The 13,311-nt window shown below is 38.1% G+C and overlaps 1 long non-coding RNA gene across 2 annotated transcripts in view; it reads right to left on the bottom strand.

Annotated features, from left to right (window-relative positions):
• Positions 1–754: 754 nt before the first annotated feature.
• Positions 755–13,311, bottom strand: part of LOC141646285 (uncharacterized) — a 58,142-nt gene continuing 45,585 nt past the window's right edge. Inside the window, exons 3-5 of one of the 2 annotated variants that reach the window (XR_012545479.1) lie at positions 2,542–2,585; positions 1,969–2,086; positions 755–973 (exon numbers count right to left, since the gene is read on the bottom strand). This is a non-coding gene — a long non-coding RNA (uncharacterized LOC141646285). Of the gene's footprint in view, positions 974–1,968; positions 2,087–2,541; positions 2,678–13,311 lie in introns of those variants that run through there. The other variant, XR_012545478.1, reaches the window with a different exon arrangement.

The raw sequence follows: 13,311 nt of genomic DNA, 5'->3' as shown, positions 1-13,311 counted from the left end.
GCTTTCCAGAATCTTTTCGAGATTTGTTTCCGTATCCGTGCCATACCTAAACTTCCTCGCGTGTTTAGTATAAATAGTGACCTTCGGCCTCCATAGTTGGCACGCGAATATCCGCCCTTCTCTTCTCTCTTTGCATTCTAGACCACGCTCTTCGCTTTCGATGCCTACGTGCTTGATCAATCGACCACGTAAGCTCAGATCATTCTGAGTCCCAGTCACATTGCATAGACCGACCAATTTGACCAACTCCACCTTAATCAATCTAATCAATTAATCTAGATCGTTTAACCACTAGTAGAAAAAGTCCCATTGACATCGGTTATTTTGCCCCATTTAGATCGGTTTTGTGGTGATGTTTCTGGGGGCGACGTATATAGTATTTAACAAAAACATCGGTTGTAAAACCGACGTTAATGGCATATAATATACATCGGTTGCTAGGTAAAATCGATGTTAATAGCATCTAAATTACATCGGTTTTGGACCAAAATCTATGTAAATATCACCTTATTTACATCGATTATGACTAAAACCAATATATTTTAAATGCTACTCACATCAACATGCATTTACATTAACATCGGTTCTTAAAAACTGATGCAAATACTTATTTTAATTCATTTGGCCATCACGGATTCAATAATTTGCCCGCAATTAAATGTTGCATAAAAATACGGTAGCGCCTCACATTCCCACACTATTAAAGACATGCAAATGCAATCAATATAACCCAACCACTCAGGACTTCCAACAATTCAAACACAACCATCTATTATACTAAAAAGTATCATACATATTACAATTTCGTCCATTCATACGACACGAAATGTTAAATGTTTTCAATAGCAATTTCTAGGAATCTAAACCAATTACATTATTAGATACATCAGGTGTTCTTTACACAATAAAATGCCCAAAGCTCTCAAACCTCGTTCATTTGTTCAGTTGTCGTCATTTCCGTACCTGAAACACACTACATAAAAATGGACAATAATCAGGAGGCGAATGCAGGATTATGAGGATTAGGAAGAGGTAGACACTTTAAAATAATAATAATAATAATAATAATAATAATAATAATAATAATAATAATAATAATAATAATGATGATGATGATGATGATGATGATGATGATGATGATGATGATGATGATGATGATGATGATGATGATGATGATGATGATGATGATATTTAATAGTAATAGTAATAGTAATAGTAATAGTAATAGTAATAAGACAGGAAATTGACTATTACGTACTGGACGTTTTGAGCATTCAGGTGGTGAAGTAGATAGGTTCTTAAAGAGCTTCACGGTAGTGTAAATACTACTACTACTACTACTACTAATAGTCTATTACTATTGTTCTACAGTTTTTGACTATGTATGTATGCTGCTAGGATGGAATTATGTTATGCTTGATTGACGGGACTTCCCGTTAGCGCTGCAAGCGCTCTTCGTCCTTGACAGGGCATAAGAGCGTATAAAAATGAACTAGATCATGACAGGTTCATGTTTTGCTTGGTCCAGAATCTGAAGTGGCTAATTCTTTTCAAAACCTCCTGAAAAAACATCATTTAAATGGTATTAATGGTAAAAGGACGCTAATTTATAGAAGCTTATCCTACCTTGGCAAATCAATTGTAGTTCAAGGAGAATTTTGTATGGCTAGGTCATCTGCAATCACTTGCCCCTCCTTAATAATTACATACTCTGATTCTAAACCCAGAAGGAACATAAAATGGTCCATTCAAAGGGTGACATCAAGAGGCTATTTTCATGCTAAGCCAAAATTTCACTAACTCGAACGGGCCAGTAATGCAATAGAAAGGTCAAGAGTGACATAATATATGTTAACAAACGTCATACACCTGATATATTTTATTAACTGCCACGTATCAGTAATACAAGAGTATATTTTACCATAAGTTTGAGTTATCTGAAAACCAAAACAAATAAAGAAAGCTAACCGTAAGATGATGAAGTATGGCAATCTTTAGATGCAAGAGCTTAGACTCCTACAAATTCCGGCACACTTTCCCATACTAGAGTGAGGTCTTAACTGGGACTGGAATCCACTTCCCCGATCTGAAAGAAGTACATATAAAGCATTAAAGCTCTACCAAAAACTTGGAGCAGTCCTTAGAAGTATAGGAAAACAAACGTAGATGGATAAAAAGTGTAATTAAATCACAGAATAACCTATTCACTATAATCAACACCATTAATACCATGTAAATACAAAGTTAACTCCAAAAAGAGGATCACATATGATTAAATTTGGGATGGAACAAATGTCAAATAAACAACTAGTCACAAATAATTGAGAAAACAAGGCGTGTTACAACAAAATATTAGCTTGCAAAATCAAAGTTCATTCCTGTACACAAAGAGATCAACGTCTTACACGTTTTAAAATCATGATAGTCACAAGTCACGATACTCTAAGAAATTTGTTTTTCTAAGCTACGTAAATTTTCTGTGTCGTGACTTAATAATCACAATCAATGCGAATACAAAATTTGAATGATTAAGATTATTACCTTGAATAGAAATCAATGATAAGCCCTTTTAACTCTGGCACAAGCTGCACAAGTCACATCCAACAAATAATATACACCAAAGAGAATATAACGAGAGGCCAAATGACAATTATCAAAAATGTTTTCAACAAACCCAATGTCAGTTTTCAATAAAATGAAGAGAAAATTATTGATTACAGCCTTTTATAAACCAGTTTTTGAAAATTACAGCCTTATATAATTTTTTTTGCAAATTACATCCAAAATTTTAGTTCTGATAGTAAATTACAGCCAAAACTTAAACTCCGGTGGACAATTGACTCCAATTTGAAATTGTGTCACTTAAGTTCATCTTTTATGACCAAAATGCCCTTACCTTCATCTTTTATACACTCTTATGTTCATCATAAACCCAGTTAGCAATCTTCATCTTTTTATACCTCCATTTCCTCAACATTCTCACATAAGCAATCTCCCAATTCGCCCTTTTCTTCAACATTTACCATAATCAATTTAATTTAATTCTATTATTTCCATTACAAGTTATAATTAGTGTTCTTAATTATCTCTCTTTTATAATATCAATTTTCCCCCAAATTGAAAATAATTAGGGTTCTTCATTTTTAGCAATATCTCTTTAATTTTCCCCAACTTGTAGTTTTGGAGGGAGAAGGAGATGTTATTGTGTTAACCCAGCTTCGAAAATCATTCACCGCTTTAGAAGGATCAAGAAACTGAGAATAACAAATTAACCGCAAAAGCTGCAAAAGCTAATTAAATAACAATCAATCAACCGAATGTAAGTCCAAAATCCAGCACTTTCGCAAGTTAATCAAAATCGAAGGCGAGAAGATTATTAATAACCTAATAATCTAAACATAAACACCCTTTTAGAAAGTAATTATATGCTGAGGAAGATGAGATGAGAGAGGTAATAAGTTGAGGAGAGGAAGTAAAATGAAAAATGAAATGAATTGAGTAAGTAATTAAGCTCTTAAATAAGAAAGGGTATATCGGTCAGATTTTGGCAAAATTCACCGGAATCCTCAAGTTGACGCAATTTTAGAAGAAAAGTAATATTTTGGATGTAATTTACAAAAAAAATTATATAAGGCTGTAATTTTCAAAAAGTGGTTTATAAAAGGCTGTAATCAACAATTTTCTCTAAAATGAAACTCGGATAACCATTTTTATACTTGATATTTTCGTGTTGTACCTCTCACTCTTACACCAATGTTGCAACCACAATAACATTTACACAAAAAATAGGTTAAGTGAAACAAAAGGCCATACTTATCTAAGCCTCTAAGGATCTCTGCATGCAGCTTACATCTAATATAGGACTAAGTGGAAGAGTGATGTGACCAATATTTGAGCATATTTAGTCCCCGAATTAGCCTCGTTCCTATGCTTTTTAGTGCATAATTGGGTAATTTACTCTCTTTAGTCCTTTGTTTTGCATATTCTTTGAGGTTTTGTTTCTTTGGTAGGAGAGGAGTGAAAACCTTGCATTTTAATGGCAAAATGGAGCTAAATTGATCGAATCTAATGACCAAGCATCAAAGTGAAGACAAGACTAGAAGGCCTCTGTAAATAATGAGCAATGATGAAGACGATCCTTGCATCTCCGACAAGATCCTTGAGGATTGTTGGAAGAAGAAAAGAAGAAAAGAAGAAAAAGCTTGCTGAACTACAATCCGTCCGTCGCAGTATCGGGACGCTCGTCCAACCTACACAATCCGAGCGTCCCACCTTCTTGCCCGCTCATCCAACACCTCCACAATCCGAGCGTCCCATCTTCCAGCCCGCTCGTTCAACACCTCTACAATCCGAGCGTCCCTCCAGCCTGCCCGCTCGTCCAGCCCCCACAATCCGCTCGTCCCGACCCCTTGGCCGCTCGGATTGTCATCTAGTACATCACGCCTTCTCCTTGTTCTACTCGGGATGCGCATATTTCTGAAAGACTAGCAAAAAGGAGACTCGCATCTTTCTTTGAGAGGAGCATTTTCTCAACTTTTCTTAAGGGTCTTAATCGTCATTTAAGCCCTTAGTAACCCTAATTTATGTACCTAATCCCCACTATAAATACCCCATTGTACTAATTAGATTATCATCAATCCTTAATATAATTTATGTTCTTCTAATCTCTCTTTAATCTTGTAATTAACTTTTAATTAGGCATTAATACAAATCTCATTTCCTTAATTTCTCTATTGTTCATCATTTATTTTGGGTAATTGAAGATTATTTGGAGTTTATTTGGAGGATTGACAACCTTCCAATCATTCATCAAGTACTTCTATTATTCTTTGCTTTTATTTTGGAATCATCATTAGGTATAATTCTCTTAATCCCTTTTTAATTATTGTCAATCATCTTCATTTATTCATCATGTTTTGCTTTGTTAATATGATTGACAACCTTGTTAGCATGTTAAACTTGATAATGAGAGAGTAGTTTTCTTAACTAGGGTTAATGGGGAATTAGGGGAAACCAACATGGAGGATGATTCATGCTTAATCTAATATGTTCACATAATTTATTTGCTTGCTTGTTGTGATCTCAACTTATGCACATGTTATGTTTGATGAAATACGAGCCTATGAATTCTTGCATTTTTTACCCATCACTTACCTCTTCAATGAGACTTGTAAGACATAAACCAACTCGAGTCTCATTAGACCATGCATATAGTTGAGTAGGGAGGATTAAGTCAACTTGTAGGTGTTGTACAATCTAATCGATTCGGCTCCGGGATCCAAACCTTCCTAAGATTGTAAGATATAAACCAACTTGATTGTATCACAACAATAATTGCTTGCTTATAATTTGAGAATATGTTTGTATGATCAATTCCCATAAATCCCCTATGAACCCATGACACCCTAGTGCTTTTAATCAATTGTTTACACCTCATTTTAGTTACCTTGCTTGTTTATTTACATTGTTATTTAGTTTAGTGATCTTCTTATCTCAACCCGAATTGTGACACCCTTAGACACCACTACTTGCAATCGAAAATCCTACATCAATACCCGTCCCTTGGGATCCGACCTTTACTTACCTCTTTACTAATAGTAGAGTAGTTTGTGAAGTTATAAATATTGTTTTGGTCTAGGTGCTCCTAACGACAAGTAACCGAAAAATATAGTCCGACCAAAAATGGCGCCGTTGCCGGGGACGGTGTTAACTTGATTTGATTTTCTTTGATTGTTATTAGTTGTGTCTTTCTTTGCCTTGGGGAAGTAAAACTCCTCAAGGTTTGTTCTAATTGTTTTCGAGTTGTTTGATATTTTGCATGTCTAGAAGATCACAAGGTAACTTGTTACCCATTGATCACGAAATTGAGAGAACTTTGACAACCAATAGAAGACTTACTAGAAATACTTTGAGAGGTATTGGTGAGGTTGTAGATATTCAACCAAATACTATTGAGTTCATCAACCCTTTTGCAAGAGAAGGTGAGGAGAACCCAACACAAAACCCAACACAAAATCAACCCACAATGCCTAACTTTTCATCACATTCCGTACCAACCGAGGAGAACCTACCCAATGGTACTCCCACACCACAACACTTGACCGGAAATTTCATTGAAAAATCCACATTTATCCAATTAGTCGAAAGAAGCCAATTTGGGGGGATGCCTAGTGAAGACCCTCTGTGGACAACGCCCGCGGGATCTGCGTCCGCGGGATCCACACTAGGCATTATCGACTCGAGGTTCTTTCGAATCGAATTAAGACAAATTAGAGTCGCCACCAAGTTTTATGGGAACTTGGAACCGTTCAAATCAACTTTACACCTTTCATCGAAAAGCATAAAGCCAATCGACTACGAGTGATTAAAGATAAAGACTTGTACCCTATATCACTCGATTTGAATGACTCTCGTAATCCAATGGTATTTAGACGGATCCACAAACCATAGATCTTGAGTAAGGGGTGAGGGTACGTGTTAGGAAGCCCATAAGGACACCTAACCCCGCCCGTCAATAACGGCCTCTACTAAGTCAAGTATCGGATTTCAAACAAGGTCGTAGCTACTGCGATATATGATATGCAAACATCGTTTTAAAACCCTAACATGTGACAACAATTTCTATGTCGTTTTAGATGCAACTAAACTAACTTTGTCAAAGTTGTAATTTAGCATGTGGGTTGATTGATCTAACAACATACAAAACAAAGCAAGCAAGGCTTGATGGGAATGGGGGAGCCGTTGGAATCTACCCTATTACAACCCAGGCATTTCATGCCGACACAACGAGAAATTAGAGATACAACTCGATCTAAATACAATTGCTATATACGACACCCTACACGACACATGGCCATTCGGCCTAGGAAAACGTGCACAAAGGGGTGGTCCACGGTTTACATGACTCACGGCCTTGGGTCACTCCTCGTAATGCGTGCTTTCGCTTAATCTTATCGAATTAGACATTAGGTCACACACCAAAGCTTGCATTAGCATAAATCGGGCCACGTTGTTTTAAACAACATGCGATTTACTACGCTCTTACATGAATTGGAGCACAACTATCTAACCAAATAAGACTAAGTTTTTGTAAATCATTTGACTCGACCAAATAGAAAACTAATTACAAACGAATTACAAGAAACGACTCGATAAACAAAAGGTAACTACAAAATACGAAACAACGATGAATAAATGATATAAAGATGAAGCAAGAATGACAAAAAGGCACGGCCAAGCACACGGCAAGCCACGTCCACCCTAGTTCCTAGGTTAGATTCATTAGTTAGATCAAATGATTGCGAAACGAGTTAAGAAACGAGTTAGAAAACAAGTTAGAAACGACGTTGATCGATTGAGAAGGTGTCACGCGAATGTGTATTCTACACGGCCTAAAGGGTCCAACTAGGTCACAATATTACAAGATTAACGCTTACTCATCGAGTGTAAATAGGAAGGTGCTAATCACGCACTCCTATGCTAGCGAGAAACCGAGTGAAAAGAGAGATGCATTCAATTAGGTTATAGAATTGTTGATCGATTTTAATGCTTGTGTCGAAGCCACCTAACGTGTCTAATTAGGTTATTAAATTGATCTAATGTCGTCTAAATAAGTCATATGTTAACAATCAGAGGTCGAACTAACATGCGAAGGGTCCTAGGGTAGGTCGATTTGAACAAAACAGGCAAGGGGTCAAAAGCGAGGAACGAAGTTAGAATTCGTTTTATTAATGCCCTACCTTGAACACGAGGATATGTAAATGAGACGGGGGATACGACCGACCGATGTGGCAGATTTCTTTCCCATCTCAAGTCAACGTGGGTGTTCATGGTGGTACTTTAACTCATACTCGGACTAAACTAGTTTCATAGTTAACGATGTCAAACGATAAGCAAAACGACAAGCAATATAAAACGAACAATAAAAAACAAACATAAAAAGAACGAAATAAAAAGGAGAAGAAGAGGATTTGATGCACCCTCAACCTACATGTATCGTTGACACCGTCTTGGGTTGTAATCGATCGTAGATTTTATCTCGAGAGGCCGTCGTCGACGAAGGAACAAAGCAATAACACGTTTTTTTGCAAATCTGGACAGCGACTTTCAAACTGCAATTTCTCACTCGTTTCACGGTGAAAATTAGATTTAAAAGATGTTTTGAAAACTAGAAAGAGATTAGAACAAAGATCTTAAAACAATCCCTGCTCGTTTTGAATTATTGGGCACGAAAAATGAGCACAAACAGAACTGGACAGACAGGAAAAGCCGCGAAAACAGAGTGTATGTCACTCTGTTTTTCGAGGGGATTCGTGTACTCTCAAGGGCAATTTGGCTCGTGAGTCTTTGTCTAACATGTATATGGATGTTGTGTGGTTAACTAGGAACAAGAAACTCGAATTTTAATGGAGGTTTGAGGGTTGAACGAAGGGTTCCAAAGAGGACACACAAACTGATTCTCAGTTTTGTATGTCGGTTTTGTCGAGGGTTTTTGAGAGGCAATTAGGGTTTGGTTCTGGAGTTTAAAGCTTGTAAGTGACGGTAGTATGTATGGAGAACTTAGAGGAATGAATGTATGGTAAAGGGGGGGTATTTATACGGAGTTAAAGTAGGGTTTGATAGAGCCACAAGCAATCGGGCTCGGTTGCATAGCTGCTGTCCATCAGCTATTTCGTGGGGTTTTTAGGGTTTGTATGGGGGGTTTGCTTGGTGGTTAAGCTAAGGTAATATGGGTAGGATACTAGAGTATGGTTTAGGATTAATGGGCACGGGTTTAAGTGGTGTTTGGAGCGGGTTTTGGACTCGGGTTTGAGCACGCAAAACAGGGGGACTGCTTGTGTTATTTGCGGGCTGTTTATTGGGTGTTTGGGACGGGAATTGGATGGGTTTCGTGGTGGGTTTAGTGATGGGTTGTTTGTAGGTACTGAGGGGCAGGAATTGGGTTGGTTGTTGTGGGTTTGGGTCAAGCTTTGAAGCACACAAAACGGGTTGGAAAAGAGGAAGGGCTAACGCGGGTAAGGGGAAGTAGTTGGGCTGCTTTGTGTATGTTTGGGGCGAGATTTGGGACATGGGTATGGTGGTTCGAACTGGGGTTGGATGGGTAGAGGCCTAGGTTGGTTAGTGTACTCGAGATTCATGCCAACTCGTAAAGAAAACGGGCTCAAAAACCGAGCTATAATCGAGCTCCAAAACGTGTGGTTAAAACGAGTTTTCGATTTTCAAATTCGATTTTTCAAATCGATTAACACATTAAAATAAATGATTTTTCAAATCAAATACACTCATAAAATGATTTTTCAAATCAATTATTTATTTTATTTTCAATAAAATAAACTTGAGAAAATAAATTCAAAATAAAGTAAAATGAATTCACCTTAAAAAAGCTTTAATTTAAATATCATTTAAATTAATAAAATACTCCGTCGACAACGCTCATTCTACATCATAAAACGAACCCAAATAATGACAATGACAACTAATAAATACATGTGTCCTATCATCATCGGGTGTTTGTCGGGTTCTCTATAAATTCCAATATCGACGGATACGGGTATCTACAGAGCCCCCACTTTGACTGAGGCTTGGACAAGGCGAAAGTCAAAGTATACCCCAGTCCCTCTCGACCGAGGATTCTCCGGGTCATTTATAGTCCATTAGACTTGCGTATATAAGCTCGCCAGCCATAAGAAGAGATCATACCTGAAACTTCGTCGAGGATTAACTCTTGCTTCTGTTCTGTCAAATTGTCATCATTGGTCATCGACCCATAAATTGCATATATGGTGGATTGAGCCTTATCCTTAGGCGCCTACGTATTCGTTTCTGACGGAATCAAACCCGCGTCGTACTTCGGCAACTGCTGACACTTGCCCAAAGTTTATCATCTGCTGGCATTTGTCTGAAATTCGTATCTGCTGACACTTGCCCAAAGTTTATCATCTGCTGGCACTTGTCCAAAATTCATCATCTGCTGACACTTGCCCAAAGCTTATCATCTGCTGGCCGGTGTCCAAATGGGACGGGACTTTCCGAGGAGGTTGCCGTCGCTTTCATCACTTGCTTTCAGCTACAGAATTCTTCCATTTCATACTCTTGTATTGAATTGAATCATTGGTGGATGGCATCCTTTACATCTTGATAATGGTCTCTGAAGCCAACGGCTTCAGAGCCCCCAGTTTGCAATGGCTCTAAAGTCGAAGACTTTAGAGCCTCCAGTTGAAGCATATCCTGCTATATTTGAAACACAAAAAAATGTACAAGTAATAATAATCACATAAGCACATTTGGATCATCGATCTTAAAATTGGATCATTTAAAAGATTGGGTCATCGACCCGAAAATTGAATTTGAAAATTTTGAATAATTGGGTCATCGACCCGAATTTTGAATTTATCATCACTTAGAAATGTTGGGCCATCGACCCGAGGTTTGAAGTTGAAGTGTTGGAATGCTGGGTTGTCGACCTGAAATTGAATTTGAAAGACTGGGTCATCGACCCGAAATTTGAATCTGTTAAAGATTTTGAATAATTGGGCCATCGCCCCAAATTTTGAATTTGACACCCCTTACGATGTTGGGCCATCGACCCGAAATTTGAATTTGAAACGAATCATTTGGATGTTGGGTCGTCGACCCAAAATTTGATTTTGAACTTTGAGATTTGAACCTTGACTTGAAATGTACCACTACTTGGATCATCTATCCCATAATTCGCAAAAAGTTTTTGAAATTTCGGAATTCTGAAATCTTTAGCATTTTGAAATCGAAACTTGACGGGTGAGCAGGAAATACGACTCAGACACTCTGTATGACCCGTAAACAAACGTGGGCGTAGCCCGCTACCGTAAAACAAAAAAGGAAAATAAAACCGTAAGTGTGCACGGGTTTTAATTCAATTATTGACTTGTTGGGGGTTAGAAATGTAAATTGGCCGTTCCGGCGCCAAAGATGGCAAATGGAAATCACAAGGTCGTCGACTTGGGAAGGAGATATCGTATGGCATGGGCGTGCTCCCGAGGGCGCATGGGAATCACTTGGCATTGACAAGGAGGATTAAACTCACAGAGCAACAACGTTGGCTTCGCCCAGACACTAAACACATGCTGATTTTATGAGAACACTTAGACATCACACATCACTCTTGTTGGGAACATTTTGTCACTCTTCTCCTCGCCTCCTTTCTTTTTAGCGAGTATTCATCATTTCTTGCCACCGCCTTCTTTCTTTTCAGCGGGCTTTTACTATTTTTCTTCCATGCCTTCTTTCTTTTCAGCGGGTTTTTCATATTTTCTGTTCCCAACACAAACTCACATCTATATGACTCAGCATCTTTGCCTAAACCGTTAGATAAAGCTCATTCTGAGACTTGATACTATTCATCCGAACCTATATCCTTATCCTAGCCTACATCGAGTGCTAAGACCAACTCAAACAAAGGTGGCTTTATTTGGACTTGGTTAAGACCCGTAAGAAACCGACAAGATGACAACTTGGTTGATGAGTGGATTGAATCCCTTATTTTGAAGGACTGCCTACGTATTCGCGTGGAGCGAAATCAAATCCGACGTAGTTCGATGTTGGTGCATAAACTTGGCATATTGATTGTGTGTACACACTTGAAGGTTTCACCTAAGGTATCATGTCGTATCCCATTCTAGCCTGTAAGGTACTGTTAACTCCCGTGTCTAGGGTTGGTACAAAAGGCTGTGGTTCTTTGGGATGTGGAGCTTGGTAAAAATAAGTTTGCAAGGTAAACTATCATTCTGAAGGTTCGTTTTGTGGTGCTAAGGCCAAGGGATATGGCTTATAACGTGGTTGGAAATGGTGTCTCACGCTTGATGAAACCCGAGTACAAATGGGTTGGGAATCGATGTGGGTTCAAATTTCCATGTCTGAATCCTAAAGGCTTGGGTGTACTAACACAAGCTGATTGATTCTCAGAATCCCTAACTATTCCCTCGTAAATGCCTCAGGAAGGACTTAGAGGTATGGATGACTGCTGATGGCACTACCTGACCATTTTGGCTTCGCCTTTGAACTTCGATCAACATTTTGACATTTCTTTTTCTTTTTTCTTTTCTTTTCTTTTTCTTTTCTTTTTTTTTTCCTTTCCCTTTTTTCTCTTTGATTTTTCATTTTTCATCTCTTCTCTTTTTTCATTTTTCATTTTTTCTTTTGCTCTTTTTTTTTCGTCCTTTTTTTCCTCATCTTTTCATTCTTTTTCATCTTTTTTCTCTCTTTGAAAATGATCTTCTATTCATTCTCTTAGTCATAAATGGATAAACCTTGAAAACTGGGCTTCGCCAACTAATTTGGGTAGGAACTAACAATTCATTCTTAGAACGGGTTGATCTCTTCTCTCTTCGAGATGGGATGATTTTGTTGGCAAAAGGCTTGCCTTCCATCATCGATAGGGGAAACAAGGAGCTAGTCTGGGTTCGTCATAGAATCATCTAAAAGCTTGTCATAAACATTGGTTCAGATGTAGGTTTTCTACCACCAGACATGGAATAGGTAAAGGAATCAAACACGGGATCCTATTGCACCTTACGTTTTGAAACAGGACATATTTCTACCCCAGGGATTCCTTTGAGTATGTTGTGCATTTTATCATGTTTTCGGAATGATTGAGGATTGAAAACAAGAGATATTTGGAAATGAAACTGCAACTTTTTATTGGAATGGCAAAAGCTTAACAGACTCGAAGGAACGATTCCTAGGACACACCCTAGGTCATCGTGGAACAAACGACTCAACTTCAAGAAAAGAAAGTCCTAGACTCGACTCGACTAAGATAAGAAAGCAGATCCGACTCATAATTTTCAAATCTAGTTTTGAGCTTTCCCTTGTTCAGTTGTCAACTTAGATGCTCGGCTCTTGTCCTTGATCCCTGTGATGGTTTGCCTCCATCCCGAGGTAGTCCTCTGAGGATCTACGCTAGTGATGGAGGTTGGTGAATCGAATTGTCTTTTATTAACTTCGTTAATGAGAGGAGTACATTCTAGAGCAAGACTCCCGACTTGAATTTCATTCTTCGGGTTTGGCAAGAATTCAAAGCAATCTACAAATATTTTCCCGATAAACACCCCTTTCAAGTGACATGGGCGGATAAGATGGGAATAATCGACATTGTCTTCGACAGAAACAAAGTTGGCGTGATCGCCAAATGGATTGGTGATGTTATTGGGTTTAACAGTTGGGATCGGGAGTGTTCCATTCTCAATCATGTCTTGGATTTCGTGTTCAGTCGATAGCACTTTTCAGTATCATGGCCTTTCCCTTGATGAAAGGCACAGTAGGCATTTGGTTTAT

This window comes from Silene latifolia, chromosome 3 (genome assembly GCF_048544455.1).
Source record: "Silene latifolia isolate original U9 population chromosome 3, ASM4854445v1, whole genome shotgun sequence".
Lineage (NCBI taxonomy): Eukaryota > Viridiplantae > Streptophyta > Magnoliopsida > Caryophyllales > Caryophyllaceae > Silene > Silene latifolia.
This window is presented reverse-complemented; position numbering and strand designations above follow the sequence as displayed.